We start from the raw sequence: 12,103 nt of genomic DNA on the forward strand, positions 1-12,103 counted from the left end.
ATAAAATGTACTTCTGTAGTGAAGAAATCAATAAAATAGTTAAGTTTAATTATGTAGGCTAGTATCCTTTTAATTTGAACATTAAATGTGGAGTTTAGTGTAAAACCAAATGTTATGGAATTATGGTCCGAAAGGGGACAAGAAATCACTTTTTGAGTTTGATAAGAAATTAGTTAAGTTATTGGAAATGAATACCCTATCTATTCTTGAATATGAATTATGTTTATGTGAGTAGAATGTATAGAACAGAGACGTAGCGTCAGTAAAGTTATTAATATCTTTCATCGTGTATGAATCTGAAAATTCATTCAGTAATTTAGCTATAGTTGGAATTTTCCTTTTACCACTGGTACTAGAGTCTTTTATGTCAGAAATACAATTAAAATCCCCAGCAAGAATGCTACCTTTAGAAAACTGAACTATATGTTGTATATGTTGTTTCGCTGTTGTAGGTCCAGTGCCAGGAATCCAATACATATTTATTAATGTCAAAATTTTCTTATTAAATTCTATAACAACTGAAGATAACATGCCCTTGTTATCTTTGTAGGTGTCAATTATTTTAGGCATAGGTAATGTAGTTTTCCATAGTATGGCCACACCCCCCCCTTTTTTGTGTATGTTCTGAGCTAATCAAATGTTTGTAGGATTTGGATTCCAATTTTGTGACATCTTCAGTTAGTAAATGAGTTTCTTGGAGAAATGTTAAGAATTATGCAATTTAAGATATTTGTTCAAAGATCTTCTCTTATTAAGATTATTTAATCCATTGATGTTTAATGATCTACATTTTAATGATGTCATGAAACATTAATGTTCTGAACATCTGTTTAATAACTGTCCTTTTTTCCCATATTTTATAAGTAAATAGAAAGTGACTATTAGGAATACAATTATAATTTACATATAAAACATGAAAAAATTTTATCCAATGAAATATGTTTACATCAAATTCAGTTTTGTAAGATTTGGTGACCATCATAATAGCTATTAACAGAAACTTATAACATTTACTGATAACATAGACTCTTTCAAAACCCCCTTGGAGTTAGAAACTCTTAATTTGAGTGACATCTGTCACCCAAATTGACCATTAAGCTAGCAACAACATTCATCGCTTCCCTGTCTAATGTATGTTGTTGATGACTTATTTTTCCATTGGACAAACTTTTGCATTTTCTGCTTAGTCTGTTCTGCATCATAGAATAACTTAGATCCGGCTGAAAAATATTGTGAAGACAGCTGGATACAGCAGCTTTAATCTCACACCTGACTCTTGGCATTCCCTGATTACTAGAATAAATGTTTTCCTCCTCTTCCTGGTGTGCTTTTCCACGAACACTCTACTGTGTCCAGCTTGTAATACTTGGCCCTTTTGCAGCAGTTTTGCATGACCAACTCTGTTTGTTGGTAGGTTTGCATCTGTACTAATAAAAGACTTTTGCTGCTTTCTCATGGCCAAATTTGGGGCATACTAATGGTGTGCCCTTTCATTTGTTCTGCTGTGGAATACCATTCGAGTTGATTATTTGTGCCTTCATAAAATTAATAGCCTGTCAATTCTGTTTTTGCTGGTACAACAGGAAATCTCCATTTTCCCTATGCATTCTGTCCTCTAATTCTACCATTTTTTTTTTAAAACATCTCTTCAGCAGTCTCACTCTGCAAGCCTTTTCTTTTTCACACTTTGATTTTTGTAGTTTTATCAGCTCATCTGAATATCTGTTTAAAGCTTCTTTCATTTTTTCCCAGCCATTTGTTATTTAAGTTGATATACTCCTTAAGTGTTTCATTTATCTTCGCCAGCTCTGACCAGATTTGACTTTTTTTTCTTCTAGATTACAGGAAGCCATGTTTTGTACCAGAGCTGGAGCTTGAACTGCTTTTTTGAACAGCTGCAGGATTCTTCCCAGTCAGTGTGTTCTTTCCACCTTTTCCAGTTGTTTTTCTTTTAGGCTGTCTTAGTTTCTTCTTTGCAGGCATCCAGGCACTGTATTTAATAACTGGTAACTGCATTTTTTTCAAGTATACAATATCTCTGGCTGCAGTTTCTCAGTTTTTCTTACTGGGAGAGCTGAAGGTAAGCTGTTAAAGTGTGCATGCATCTTTCATTATTGCTCTTAAGGTGCTATTGTGGAACTAAAGAAAACCTTTGATGTTAGAGGTCGTGGGCTTCTGAGTAAGGTTGTCTGCCAGGATCATTTTCTTCAGTATTCTGTCCAGGTAAGATGTATTCAAGGCCACTTGATCATTTAACCATACCTTCATCAAGCATTACAAATTGTTTATGAAGCTGTACTCAGCAGCATGTTTGAAAAGGGCAAGCCTCTAGGAAGTCTTTGCAAAACTGCCATCCACCCAGTCTTTTAACTGCTTAGGTCTTTCATGTATCAATAAGTTCCTTCTGTGAGGTTTATAGTCAGAGTATGAGAAAAATGTCATTGTTGGTTGCTTACCTCAACTGTTAATATTTGTGGGTGATATGTTGTTGTATCAGGTTCTGCTTTTCTCTCCTGCTTTCACTCATAATACTTGTGAAAGATTTCTGCACATCTGACGGGCTGATATTGTAGTACCATTATATTTGCTTTTATTGCAAGCAACTGTCTTTCTTATTCTGGTGTATATGCCAGCAGAGAAGGGAGATCCCCACACAGATGCTGCTGGGGTAGAGGTGGTGTAAGGGGAAATGCTAGAGTCTGCTACTTTGTAAACAGATGTCCAATAGTCCCAAAAGTGGTGGTTTATTTACATTTGTTTACTGCATTGACCTGTTTTAGATTCATCCTGGGAGTATTTATTTTGTTTTATTTATTCATTTTACATTTGTTGACTGGGATAGTCCAACTGGGATATATGTCCATTTTCAGCGGAGGCCCGGGGAGAAAAGCTCCAGATAACACAGAACATAACAGATATGAGTCAAACATATTTACAAAGCCATCTAGTAGGTACTCACAATATACACAGTGTGTAATACTATACAAAAAAACAGGTTACAGCAAGATATTTTGAGCAAGAGATGTGTACAATATTAATTTAAGTAAGGCATTGAATAAGTAATGATTAGTCAGGGTTAGTACATGGACAAAGCGAGTGCTCTTTAAAATAATGATGTTGTGTAGTCCTATCTCACCATCATTCTTACATATGGGTTTGGAGCCGATCCTCAGCTCTGACTCTGCTGATTACAAAGCTCGTAGTCTCTAAGTTTGCTCGTGGCAAGATAGGTATCCCATACTGCATTAGTAAGAATCCGCAGATCTCATTTGCCACGTCTGAGTTCAGAAGTGCTCTCTTTCTTGGCCATGGCTAAGTTGGAATTTTGCTTATTCAAAATTTTATAGTGATTCTTTTTTGACTATAATATTTAGTTTACTATTAATAGCTTACAGTTGTTACCTAGTAGTAGGAGTTAGTGCGTTTTCTGATTTTTATTGCAAATTGTTGTTGCAAATTGTTGGCCGTCGCTTCTGCAGGCCTTTCCTTACTGGTATCCCTTCTTTCTGTGTGCTAGTTATTGCTAAAATTTTTCTTAGGCATAGGTCCGTTTTTTAGTTAGGACCTGTTCTAGCCTTTGTCTGTTGCTTGTTTGTTCTCCGTCTTGCCTTACCTTCAATTCAGGGCTAGGCCTGTTTAAGTTAGAGGACCTACATGTGTTGTTCCTCAGCAGGGCTAGACCTGTTTAAGTTAGAGGACCTTGTCCTCTCTTCCTGTCATCCTCTACGTTTATATTTTGTGATTGTTGTCGTGACAGTATGTCTAAGGAGTCTAAAGATCATAAACCTTCGGGTTTTAAAAAATGTCTTAAATGTTCGCAGTAAATGTCCCTGACGGATGGACATAGTAATTGTGTTTAATGTCTGGGAGCCATACATCTTCAGGAGACATGTGCCTTTTGCCACTATTTTAGTTCTTGGGTTCTCCAGGAAAGGAAGAACAAACTGATCTTGACAGGTCTCATTAAACCTTCTTTTGTGGAGGATTTAGACAATTCTTCACCCTCTCATTCCAGGTCTCCCTCTTAAAACAGAGAAGGTCAAGTCTGTGAAAAGACAGTCTCCCACACCGATGGTTATTTCAGGACCTCCACAGAAAATTGCTAAACTAGACAGACCTTCTACCTCTTCGGCTCCTCTGCCTTCGGAGCTGGTCGAGGACATTGATATTCCAATTTCGGTCCCAAGTTTTTTGGAGCCGATTACTGAACCCATATCTTGGAGCCGGTCTAGAGATTTATTACCGGTGTCCCCGACACTCGGATCTCCGATTTTTACAGAGATCTCTGTCATCTACCTTGTCTTCCAGATCTTCCAAAAGTCTTTCTGAGGAGGATGTCGAGGGAGTGGTGCTTAGACTTTTGAAGTTGTCGGCGCTAGCAAATTTGTTGCCGGCTCCGACCCAATTGATTCCAGAGCCGTCTAAGGTCATATTACCTGCTTCTGTTCCTCCTCTGAGCCATGTAGGTCTTTCTGAGCCACAGCTACTGGTGCTGTTTGTTGTGGAACTGTTTGTTCCAGCACCTCTACTGTCTGTCTAGGAGCAGAGTTCCACTCTGACACCTTCTGGTGCCACCCGTGGTGTCTAGGAGCCGAAGCTCACCAGTCGGCCCCAACTGGGATGCTCGGATCCAAACTTCTTTGATTCCAAGCCTACCTCTCGGTGCATCAGCTCTGCTGAGCTCAGATCCTACGTCTGTCTCTGAGCCAATTGCTTTGGAACTCGAGGGCTACTTCCGCTTCCTCTGTACCGGTGGTGTCCTCTGAGCTGGAGAGTTTTGCTTTGAGATGATTAGGAGCATGCTGTCTAGGTCATCAGCTCCACATAAGGGTACCCATGCTCTTCCCCCTCAAGCTCTGACTTCTGTCTCAGCACCATCTCTCTCGACAGCAGAGACCCGCAGCCTCAGGAGCCCCCATTGGGTGGCCCCCAGTCTTCCGAGACCTCCCCAGAATACCCTTCAGAGGAGTCTACTCAGAAGAGAACTTGCAAGAGGAAGCATGTAGACTCCCCTGATGAGTCCGTCACCTCTGACACTGACCTCGAGGAGTCAGAAGGGTCTCCTAGGTCATCCTCTGATGATATCTCCTTCATAGATATCCTTGAGATCCTAAAACAGAGAGGTGGCTGGCCACTGTCACCCCTTCTGATGAGTCAGTGTACCTGAAGGCTTTCAGGTCTCAACCTTCAGCTTCTTGGGTGTCTCCACCTTTCGATGAGCTGTTAGATTTAGTGAGTCGATAGGTGTGGGGAAACTCCTGATGCCATGGAACCAGTCCCCAGAAGGCCCAACAAATTTTTCAGCTCCCAAAGAAAGAGTTTTTGACCAAAGGTGTGCCTGTAGATGCCATGGTGGTGGCAGCAGCCACAAAGAAGGAACTAACAGAAACTTCATCTGTCCACCCACCGAACAAGGAGTCTCGAACGATGGACAGATACGGGAAGCGTATTTTTTTCTTCAGCAGCTTTTACACTCTGATCGCTGAATTTAACTTACCCATTTCACTAGGCTTCAAAGAGATCTCCTAAAAGAGCTAGGAGATGCTCTCCAAGGTACTTTAACTGAAGGAGTCCCTGAAAAGGTTACTGCTCAGTTGTCTGCCTTAAACTCTATTATTAACTCCTCCATGAGGATGATATCTTATGCAGCAGATGGAACGAGCAGGGCAGTGGGTTCAGGAGTTTCTCTTAGGAGACGCTCCTGGATGTGCTTATGTAACTTTGCGAAGCCCTTCAAATCTACATTTACCAATGCCCCCTTTGACATTTCCTCTCTGTTTGGACCAAAGGTAAAACTCACCTGATGCGAGCAGGAAGGGAAAACTCTCTCTGCCATGGGAGTACATTTTTCCATTCCTTCTAGACCATACCCTAAGGGTCAGAGAGGCAGAAAAATGTGGTTCGAGACATTTCAGAGATTTTTCCCAGACGCACAAGGTGATTTCTTCTCCAGAGGCAGAGGAGGAGGAAATAACGTCACCCTAGAGGTGGGGGGGGGGGGGCACTAAACCAGGGTGGCCACTATTCCTTTTGTGGATGTCCCTATCAGCGCTCCTGAAGTGGGGCCCGACTGCGCTTCTCTAGAGCCAGTCGGGGGTCGCTTATCTTTGTACCCAGAAGCCTGGCATGATGTCACACAAGACTAGTGGGTACAAAGAATAATTTCCAGCGGATACTCCATACCCCTCACTTTTCCACCTCGTCGAACCAAGAAAATGCCAGATATTCCACCCAATCACAGGGATCAAGCAACTATAGAAGTCCAAAAGTTGCTTCAAAAGAGTCATCCAAACTGTTCCCGCAGTCCAGTTTGGATTCGGAACTTACTCCAGATTCTTTTTAGTGCCAAAACAAACAGGGGACTGGAGGCCCATCTTGGATCTCAGCAAGTTAAACGAATCAATGAAGAAGTCCAAGTTCGAATGGTAACGCTGCAGTCTATACTCCCTCTGTTAGGGAAAGACAATTGGATGCGCTCCATAGACCTCAAAGATGCGTACTACCACATAAAAATGGACAGAGCATCAAGGAGCCATTTACATTTCCAACTGGGAGCCAGTCATTACCAGTTTCGTGCTCTGCCCTTTGGTCTCACCACAGCCCCCAGGGTGTTCACTAAATGCATGGCGGTAGTAACTGCTCACTTGAGATGTCTTGGATTCCAAGTGTTTCCTTACCTGGATGACTGGCTCTTGACTGCCATCACCAGGCACCTACTTCTACAAGCCAGGGATTTGACCATATGAGTCTGCACTCAGGCATTGCTATAAACTGGGAAAAGTCTGCCTCGTCACCCTCTCAATATGTGACTTTTATAGGCACAGAAGTAGACACAGTCGCAATGATGGCTCGCCTTCCTTCAGACAGATTGCAAAATCTAAGACAACAAATATACAGCCTGCTTCCCCAACACAAGGTCAAAGCAAAGACAGTGCTCAAACTTGTAGAAACCGTGGCCTCTACTATAACTCTAGTTCTGCTAGCCAGACTACATATGAGAATTCTACAATGGTTACTCTCTTACCAGTGGTCTCTTCAGCAACTGCCTCTGTCTCATCCCATTTTGATAACAGAATCTTGCAAAAAGGACCTTCGTTGGTGGATCCAGTTCAATCAACTAACGATAGGGAGACCATTCATTCCTCGCCAACTTGTTGCTACTGTGACCACGAATGCCTCCCAGATAGGATGGGGGGGAGCATTATCTAGGAAGGACAGTCCAAGGCACATGGCAAGAACACGAGGCTCACTTGCATATCCATGTTCTAGAGATGAGAGCAGTGCTACTAGCATTGCAAGCACTTCACGACTTTCTTCCTCTAGGGACATTAGCATCCAGTCAGACAATATGTCAGTGGTATGGTATATAAACAAACAAGGGGGAACCAGATCCTAACCCCCATGTTGAAAGGCTCTACGTGTTTGGCAGTGGGCGATATCTTCCCAACACTTTGTAGTTGCAACATATATCCCAGGGAGAACCAGTGTGATAGCTGACAAGCTCAGCCTGGAAATCCTGATGCCTCACGAGTAGTCTCTGAATCAGAAAGTCATGGAACAGATTTTCTGCAAATGGCGACAGCCTTGCTGCAATCTGTTTGCCACCCCAATGAACACCAAATGCAGCAGCTACTTAACCCTTATCCCCCCCCCCCCCCGGGGGAGACACCGAGACACGCACTTGTCCACAATTGGCACTCAGGACTTCGTAATGCTATTCCTCCCTTTCCGCTAATATCGAAAGTGATATCGAAAGTGATCCAGAAAGCAAAGACTTTGAGAAGCAGAATGATTCTCATCACTCCTTACTGGCCACGTCAGATTTGGTTCCCCTTTCTCGGGCTTCACCTTCTGGACGATCCATGGACTCTGGACCCAGTACCAGTCCTCCTGGCACACGTCAGGCACGTTCCATCCCTATCTCCACACCCTCAGCTTGACAGCGTGGCTACTCCACTTCCATCCCTAGTCGGGCTTCATGATCTATCCCCTGCTGTTACATATATCCTGATATCTTCTTATAAACCTTCTACGAGAAAATTGTACGCTAGCAAATGGAAAAGATTCTCTCTGGGCACAAGTTTAAGAACATATATCCATACACAGCCTCCATTCCCTTAGTGTTAGAATTTCTAATTAAACTTTTTCATCAAGGATCAGCTACTGCTACAATCAAAGTACAATTAGCTATCTCCTATTTTCATTTGGGACAACATGAACCTAATCTTATGGCTCACAGATTATGTAGATCATTTTTAAAAGGCACTACCTTACTAAGACCTCCTTTTCAGGAACCTATATCTCCCTGGGATCTAACTTTTGTTCTTTCAAATCTTCACATGCATGTGATTTAAAGTTCCTTTCATGGAAGACCATTTTTCTGGTAGCCATTATGTCCCCCAGAAGAGTGTCAGAGCTGCAAGCACTCTGTCAAACTGCCTTGCTTGATTTTTCAGAGAGAGATAGTTTCCCTTCGCACTAATCCATCCTTCATCGCCAAGATTTGTTCTCAGTCTAATATGAATCAAACTGTTGAACTGCCGTTCTTTTTTCCAAATCATTCAAACAAAGCGTAATAGAAGTTCCATCAACTTGATGTACACAGATAGTTAAGGTTCTAACTACATAGAACCAAAGAGTTCAGGAGATCAGACCAATTTTGTATCTTTTTCAGAGACGAGAAAAGGTATGCCAGTCTCTTGGATTTCAAATTGTATATCTTTTATTTACTCTTCTAATGGCAAAGAACTGCCATTTAAAATTAAAGCTCATTTTACCAGATCTATACCCACATCAGCTGCTTTTCAGTCCAGAATTCCAATGGACAGTATATGTGCTGCAGCAGCTTGGGCTATCCCTCATACTTTTATTACTCATTACAAATTGGACTTTGCCTCCAGGGGTAGAGCCTCCTTTGGTTCAACGGTTCTTAATAGTATATTCCCGTGAGCCACCTGAGAAAAAGGTGTTAGGGATGCTGTCTCATATGTAAGAATGAAGGCGAGATAGGACTACAGAACGTAAAGAAGTTATGTACTCATGACGTTCCATGTTTGTAGTCCATCTGGCCCTTCATTTTTACGAACCCCCCCCCCCCACCTACTCCCGTCCATGTATCCTTGGAGGATCTGGAGACAAGATAGTGTCTATCTTCCTTAGGGTTGGAGACCTTTCATCTTTGTTTTTCCTTGTGGAAATAACTTCTATCCTTTTTTATAGACAGCAGCAAACAAGATCTGGGGATTCTTACTTGTGCTTTATGGGATATCTACCTTGCAATGAGCTAACTTTGAGACTTCGAGCTTTGTAATCAGCCAAGTCGGAGCCGAGGATTGTCTCCGAACCCATATGTAAGAATGAAGGGCAAGATGGACTACAAACACGGAACATTATGGTGAGTACATAACTTCTTTTTTTGAGGCCTTTTTTGAAGAGACTTAAAGAAGGTTCGAGGGTAAGGTTAGATGGAAGTGAATTCCAAGTTTTACCAAAGACGTTTGCAAGCAGGGAGTCACCGGCTGAGTTAATGGCTTTGTAGGTTTGGACCAACAGTTTTTTGGATGATCGTAGTTGCCTTGAATTACTGCATGGCTTTGATATTTTTAGGTGCTTTAGGTGTTTTAAGGTTAATACAGAATTTTGTGTGCTGCTATAAGCTGATTGAACAGAAGTAGGCTAGGCAGTTCTAGCCACCCGAGAAAATTGAGGTTTTGACAGTGATGTGTCCTATATGCTGAACCTATGGCAAATCTGGCAATATGGTTGTAACAGTGAGAGAGCTTACTAAGTTCAGTTTTGCTCAAATTGGAGCATATGGGGAGGCATATAGAGAAGTAATAGAGAGTAGGTGTGAGCGGGCAATTGCAGTCCTAGCTAATGGAGTTAGAAAATGTTTGCTTCTATATAATGAGCCAAGCTTCTTAATGTGTTTTATAGTTTTATTGATATGCAGATCAGATTTGAGATTATTGTCCACTATTACTCCTAAAAGCTTTGTATGGTCGTCTGAAGAGATAGAGGTACCGTTGTTAGATGTTATGGAGAAGGAAGATGGGGTGGATCTACTGGTTGGGGTAAAGAGGAGCAGTTTAGTTTTGTTGGGATTTAACAAGACTGTGTTAAATGTGTTTTGTGTTGAAGTTTGCCAGGTCTAAAGGGGAGGAGGCCGTACTCATCAGGGTAGAATCGTCTGCATGTTGAATGCAGGTTGCATCAGGGATGGCAGTATGAAGATTGTTGAAGATAGAGAAGAAAGAGTAGAGGACCTAGAATAGAGCCCTGAGGGGCACCAAAGGTGAGAGGTAGCAGGGTGGACAGTTTGCCCTGCCATAATACAGCCTGTTGTCTGCCATTCAGATAGGATAGGAACCACTGAATAGCATGTTTATCTAGGGAGGTGGATTTTAGGGAATGGATGAGTAATTTGTGGTTGACCATATCAAAGGCCTTCGACAGGTCTAGAAATAGGGCTGAAGATAGCCTGTTTGTTCCTATTTTGGAATATGGTATTTGTAAAACAGAGGAGGAGGGCAGAAGTGGTGCTGTGATATACTGGCTAGAATTCCCTCAGCTGCTCCTACTATACCAACTACAAATCATTCACTCTGTCTACCCCAGCCTCTCCACTATCATATCCAAATATTCCCCTGCTATGACTCTACGCAGCTTCAATCAAGAAATATTAGACATCTATAAACCCAAAACCAAAATATAGGCTGCCTTCTGTATAACTATAACCCAGCTACATCCTGGAACCAACTCCCCTTGGAAATAAAATCCCTCCAGCATAGCAGAAGTTTCAAATTAGCCACAAGGAAATACCTAAAAACAAAGTGGTCTTGCCACTGTAGCCAACCACCATCCTTTCACCTATTTCACCACTTCACTCTAACCCTGTTCCCCTGCATCTCCAACCAGTCTTAATTCTTTGTCTCATAACAGCCTACTTGCCTAGTCTGTCTCCTATACTCTACCTCCCCTAAATCTCTTACTAGCCATTCTTACTTTCCTTTCTTGTTCCGAACTCCTGTACACCTAGATCCTACCCACTTTAAATAAGCATCTGCCAAACTATTAACTCATTTTGCTCTAAGCAGCTTAAGTGATATTGTAACTAGTCACATATTCTGCTGCCAATTGTTAAAACCTTGTTTGTAACAACTCTCGTACTTGTCTGCCAATTGTTAATACTCTGTATAGTTGTATTGCCTGAGGAGCTTTTTTTTTCTCTCCAGGTCTCTGCTTGTAAGATCCTAAAACTGATTGTTACTACTATTTTACATAAATTTAATAAATTGTTTTTTTGTCCTGAGGAGCTTTTCTCCCCGGGTCTCTGCTGAAAATGAGCCAAAAGCTCAGTCAGACTAACCCGGTTAACAAATGTAAAAATAAATAAATAAATGTGGCCTAAAGCCATGCTGAGAGTTGGCAAGTAGACAGACCGTTCTGAATGAGATAGTCCATAAGCTGCTTATGAATGCACTTCTCCAGTAATTTGGCTAGTGGTGAGAGAATGGGTCTGTAGATGGACAGTTTTGTTGATTAGTGGGACAACATGGGATGTTTTCAAGATTGAGGGGATAGTTCCATCAGTTAGCGTTCTACTGGTTAGGATAGAGATGGGGAATGCTGTGGTATTGGCAGCTTTTTGTAGGTACTCTGCAGAAAGGAGGTCAGCAGAAAGGGTGGTTGGTTTTTTGATAAGGGATTGGATAAAACTGGTAGAGATAGGTTGGAAGTTAAAGGGGGGATGAGAAGTCTGTGTGTTAGTGGTAGAGTTAGAATGGGTGGGAGTAAGTTGGTTAGCTAAGGACTGACTAGTTTCAGTGAAAAAGTTATTAAAGGCAGTAACAACAGTTTCTGAGGAAGTATTCACTCAGATTAAATTGTACTTCAAAATTAATACAGTTAACAAATGAGTACAGAGTAAAGACATTGACTAAACAACTATAAGAAATTGTTGGAGATAATGCATGTATAAGTATATGCAGTGGATTATTTTCATTTGTACAGGTAGGCCATAATTTCTGATACATGGTATTGCAGTAAAAAGTGATCGTCATAGGCTTAGTTGATACTAAAGCAAGGAGAAAACAGCAGAAGG

At 41.5% G+C, this 12,103-nt stretch overlaps 1 protein-coding gene across 6 annotated transcripts in view; it reads left to right on the forward strand.

Annotated features, from left to right (window-relative positions):
• Positions 1-12,103, forward strand: part of NSD1 (nuclear receptor binding SET domain protein 1) — a 1,335,896-nt gene that overhangs the window by 565,621 nt on the left and 758,172 nt on the right. The gene's annotated exons all lie outside the window — the stretch shown is intronic.

This window comes from Protopterus annectens, chromosome 4.part0 (assembly GCF_019279795.1).
Source record: "Protopterus annectens isolate FY-2018-M chromosome 4.part0, PAN1.0, whole genome shotgun sequence".
NCBI lineage: Eukaryota > Metazoa > Chordata > Ceratodontiformes > Protopteridae > Protopterus > Protopterus annectens.